We start from the raw sequence: 6,000 nt of genomic DNA on the forward strand, positions 1-6,000 counted from the left end.
GGAGAAAATTGGTGTTTGGTAGGGTGGACTCCATAACATTATACTTCACTGAAGTCTCTTCTCATCCCAAATCCTGTCTACTCCTGGCTCTACCCCCAAAATCTCCTGGTATTTCCCAACCTTGAGCTGGCAACCCTACCACCCAAAAATGTCTCCTTTACCATACAATAGGGCAGCTTTGCCCTAAATCAAATACATGAAATGATTTGTGAATGGACCATTGGAAAACAGTATGGAGAGAATGATGATTACATACTATATTGCTATATTAGGGTCTTAGGAGATATTGAGGGGCAGGTTCGGAAGCCTTGCAGTTGTGTCAACATATAATCCACAGGAGATTTGGGGAACAATGCAGCACACAACATGAGGCATCAATCTTCTCCAGGGGAACTGACCACAATAATCTGGAGATGAACTATAACTCCAGAGGATCGCCAGGTCCTACCTGGAGGCTGGCATCACCCTATAGGAAAATGAAACCAAATAATGGCAGGCTTCTTTTCCACAGTTGCATAATGGCCTTGCAACAAGCTCTGCACAGAAATAGATTTGTGCCATTTGTTTCATTTCTGAGTTGGCAAATGGGAGCAAGATGCTTGTTTTAGGCTGCTGATATTCTGCTTATTTTATTTTCCTGGGCTCCAAGATCACTGCAGATGGGGACTGCAACAAAGAAATTAAAAGACGCTTGCTTCTGGGGAGGAAAGCTATGGCAAATCTAGACAGCATCCTAAAAAGCAGAGACATCACCCTGCCAACAAAAGTGCGTCTAGTCAAGGCTATGGTCTTTCCAGTTGCAATGTATGGCTGTAAAAGTTGGATTATAAGGAAGGCTGAGTGTCAAAGAATTGACGCTTTTGGCAAAGGAGGCCGCGGGCAAAGGAGCAACTGCGAGCCGCGCTGTGCGCGGCTCACAGTTGCTCCGGCGGGGACTCGGAGGGTCCAATCGGCAGGCGCGCTCCAGTAGTCTGTCCAGAGGAAGGGGCCAATCGGCACCCTTCCTCATCACGGACACATCCCGCCTCCCAAGCCCTTATCCTTTTATTTAGTCCACAGACTAAGTAGGCTGCTGGATAGATTGGGTGATTACTGTAGGGAGGAAGCTCTAACCATTAACTATCAAAAAACAAAAGTCATCGTCTTTAAAAGAAAACCAAAAAGATCAACTTGGAGCATACAGGGCACCCAAATCGAGCAATGCAAATCATTCATTTAAGTACTTAGGTATGACATTCTCTGAGACCTTGTCATGGAATGCCCACATAGCATCCCTAAAAGCATCAGCAATAAAGACCTTGGGGGCAACATTAGATTTTACCATACAAAGGGGGGAGGGGGACACCTCATAGACCCAGCTGTCAAACTGTTTACATCCAAAATCATCCCCAGCTTACTGTATGACATTGAAGTTTGGGGCTGGAGGGAGCAAGCACTCAGTGGTCTAGAATCCATTCAGAACACCTTCATGAGACGTCTTAGCTCTTCCCAAAGGGGCCCCCGGCCGCCTTGATGAGGGCAGAGCTTGGACTTCCCTCTTTTAGAGCTCGCGCTCATCTAGCCCTGCTAAAATATTGGAAAAAGAATATACTGTCTACTGCAAACTCCTTTAGCCATCAGTGCTTCAACTCTGCCATATAAGCCAAAGGGTCCCTTTCTACCTGCATAGATGGTATTATTTCACATTACACTGTCCCAGATGATTTACTAGCAGAATTAGGAAAAAACAAAGACCTAAGAGAATGGGTTTTCTCCCAAGATGCAAAAATCGACAGATCTTTAATTGTGCAATCCATGGTTTAAGACCTTTAAAAAAGATCACAGCAGAGCCTCGTATCTGGGTAATATAAATGTGAGCAAACTAAAAGTAGCGTTTTCAGCTCTGAGATTTCAGACAATGTCCTCTTCTATTCTGACAGGGAGATATGCTCAGATTCCTCTGTTACAACATCTCTGTGGGAACCCAATAGTTGAAGCTTTGCCCATGAGGCTGGGAGTTCAATCCCAGCAGCCGGCTCAAGGGTTAGAATAGAGCCTCTTGTGGTGCAGAGTGGTAAGGCAGCAGACATGCAGACTCAGCCTTCCATCCTTCCAAGGTCGGTGAAATGAGTACCCAGCTTGCTGGGGGGTGAAACGGTAATAACTGGGGAAGGCACTGGCAAACCACCCCGTATTGAGTCTGCCATGAAAACGCTAGAAGGTGTCACCCCAAGGGTCAGACATGACTCGGTGCTTGCACAGGGGATACCTTTACCTTTACCTTTAATAGTTGAAGATTTGCCACACTATCTACTGGAATGCCCACTGTATACAGATCCAAGGAGGAAATTTTTAAATAAAATAATTCCAGGGGCATTTTCTTCAGCTCATGATAGATTCGGGTATTTGCTCTCCGATATGGACCAATTTGTGACACAAGGGTTGCCACCTTTGCTTTGGCCGCAAGAAAGATTCGAGCTGGCCTTGTGGCAAATACTGCGGTCTAATGAGCAGAAGGTATGGGTAAATGTATGTAATTTTTACTCTGTGTTTGTTTTTAACAATTGTATTGTATCTGATCTTCCAATGGCCTATGGCCTAGTGCAATAAAGTTTGACTTGACTTGACAGAACATGACTGAAGTGATATGATCCCTATGATTCACTCCACTCAACATTCTTGTCACAGCACTTTGTAACAACTATACCAGTCAGTCTTCAAGGGCAGTCCCAAATAGAGGAAACTGAAATAATCTAACCCAAATGTTAATAAGACATGCACCAAAATAATCCAGGAACAGCCAAAAACCAGCTCAACTGCTGGAACTGGTGAGAGATGCCCAGGCCATTGCTGCCTCCTATTTATTTATTGCACATATTGCCCAGATGCATGACCATGATACTTGTGCTGTACTACTGACAGATGTTGCAACTGCAGTTATCAAAATCTGAACAAACTAAATGTATTCCCTATATATCCACTTAAAATTAATTGACAGTCTATAGTTAAAAGTCCTTGTTTTATATTTCAAATCCAGTGTCTGCTATCCCTTATATTTTTCTTGATTTCTATAATAAGGGATTCTTTTGAAAACATATTCTGGTCTGTGGCATTCTATGGTAAGTTCAACTTCCCCAAATTTGCCTCTAATTCTTTACCTAAAAATATAAAGTATTTCTGTTGGTCCTGATTTACTATTGAGTTCACAAGGGCAATCAGCTAGGGTGCTGCCTGCCCACCACCTGTGGCATCAATGCCTACCCCCAGATGGTGCCTTTGGCCTCCATGGGAAACAACTTTTTCTTCAGTCTAGTAGGGGGATGAGAATGACAAGTGCATATTCCTGCCTCCCCAAGGCAAAGGGGGCAGCTTGGGTGTCCTAAGCTAGGATGGCCAAAATCTCTGAGTCAGCCCTGTAAGTTAAATGCCAGTTTCCTTCCCAATAAAGATGAAAAATCACACAGGGGAATTTGTAGAGTAAGTAATTTTGCGCGTGATTTCCAGCCTCTACAACTGAGATGACAGATTATACACCCACTAAAATTCAGTAACGAATGCCCTCCTCAACATAAAACTCTTGCTTGTGTCACATGACTGTCATTTTGAATCAAGGTGGCCTCCTGAAGTTTGATCTGGTCATGTAAAATTAACCTGTATCAGATTCTTATCCTGCAGTCTATGATACTACAGAATTCTACCCTCTTTTAAAGTAGTATCACCTTTGGCACCCTATTTGAATCCTTAAGAATGGCTTTAAGAATTATAACATCCTAAGCACCAAAAGATTTCTTCATATAGCATGACAGCAGTTACTTCACTAGGACAGTCAAGGAGTTTGGAAGATATTACTAGCACTTGTTTTGTCTTTAAAAGGACAGCATTTTGCACTAAAACCACTAATATTTATAAACGTACATAAAGAACAACAGGATAAGTTGGAAATAATTTGATACAGTGCCTGGTATTTGGTTGGAATGCTATTCAAGCCGTGCCAGGTGGTGGATGCTCACTCCTAACACTGCATGTTTCCAGAAAGGGTCTGAAATCATTATGGTAAAGGGGGGGGATTTTCTTGTAAACTCAGAGCTGCAATCTCCCCCTGGCAAACCTACACGGTCCATATCCAGTTCAAACCAGGTCATAAAATCCAATTCCCAAAAATAACTTTAAATAGATTATCTGCAACTGGCTCTCTCTGAAGTGTAAAACGCTTCAGGCGGCTGTGAATGATCTACTGTAAAGGGGACATCCACGTTTAATAACATGGGAGGCTTTAATTCAGTTTCTTACACTCTGGTCTGCTAGTCTACAGGAGATACCTTTAGAATTCATAAACAAGCTTTTTACAGTTTGTGGTAGTTACAAAGAGAGCTTCTTTGCATCACATGCTCTTCAGACACACCCATTTGTTAAAACACAGCTGTGCCTCAACTCCATACTAACCCATCAAAGTAACCCAGTGACCACTCTGAGGCAGGTATAATATGCCAAAGAGGTATTTTCATGTGCCATTTAGCCCTACTGGGCAGCAGGGAGGTAGTAATATTCCTTGAGAACTTTCCTAAAGCAATCTGCCAATTCCTATTCACAGCACAAAATAATACCTCATTCACACATGCATCCTGGGGCATTCTAACCATGGCCTCAATGGTGTTTCACTGTCAGATCAGGTGGCAACAACACTTTTGCAGACCCAACTGCTCCAGCGATATGCTTACTGTAACACAAAAGGGGATCTATATCCCAGAAGGCATCAAGTTGCTTGCATGATACCATAAATTCATTTTGAGAGATATTATGTTTATACAACCTTTCATGCCATCCTGGGATCAATGGGAGAACAGTCACAGATGTGGCATTACTAGTCACTGCTTGTGATTACAACTGAGTGCTAATACTCATTTGCCACAACTTGTTCTAACAATCTCTCCATGACTCTGCCTGGGGGACCCACCATCATAGATTACCCACAGTGCAGGCTCTAAAGGCACTAGTAGGGCTGGGGATCTCTCAGAATTGCTACTGATCTCTGAATATAGAGATCAGTTTGCCTGGAGAAAATAGCTGCTTTTGAGGTTGGACTGTATGGCATTGGACCCCAGTATGGTTCCTCCCTTCCCCCAAGCCCGGTCCCCCCCAGCTCAACCTCCAGCTCTCCAGGATTTTCTTAACCCAGAGCTGGCAACCCCAGGCCCCTGCATGAGATTTCTGAATTTTATTCCAATGCAGGCTCTCCGAGTGTCTTACAAACCGCAAGAAACCAAATATTATTTTAAAACATACCAAAAATACTTGTAAAAACTCTGTATTAACAGCAAAACACCAATTACAATCTCAATAGTGCCCTAAAAAAAGCAGCATCACTCAAATCTTCAAAAACACTTAGAATCCGCAAACAAGATAGCAGTCAAACAGCATGGTATTAAAATCAATAATACTGTTTATAAATCGGCATCAAGAAAACAAAAAAGTATAAGCTGTAGAGAATCCTAGGTAATAAGCTTAACAAGTACAACTTGACAGAGGACACTCTACAATTGGGAAATTCTCTCATTATTGCTTGTCTTACTTCCAACAAAGACAGACAGAATAAGGCCTCATCCAAATATTTTAGGAGGCTGGTATTATGGGAGTAGGTCATCCTTTAAGTATTCTGATCCCAAACTAATTGAGGCACACTTAACTGGGCTCAGAAGGAAATCAAACATTACAGTCATCTGACCAGTATCTGACCAGAGATTGGACAATTCATGGCCAAAAGGGTCACAGATAGTATACGAAACAAAACTGGTAAAAGGTACTAAGAGGTGCCAAAGAAGAAATCGGTTTCCACACATGCACCTGGCTCTAGTAGCACCCCCAAACAGTGAGCTCCTTTAGAGGGAACAGAACCCCATTAAGAACAAACTGATAATCCCTAATTGCCCAACAATATCTCAGAATAGAGCCTCTTGTGGTGCAGAGTGGTAAGGCAGCAGACATGCAGTCTGAAACTCTGCCCATGAGGCTGGGAGTTCAATC

The sequence above is a fragment of the Paroedura picta genome, chromosome 2 (assembly GCF_049243985.1).
Source record: "Paroedura picta isolate Pp20150507F chromosome 2, Ppicta_v3.0, whole genome shotgun sequence".
Taxonomy (NCBI): domain Eukaryota; kingdom Metazoa; phylum Chordata; class Lepidosauria; order Squamata; family Gekkonidae; genus Paroedura; species Paroedura picta.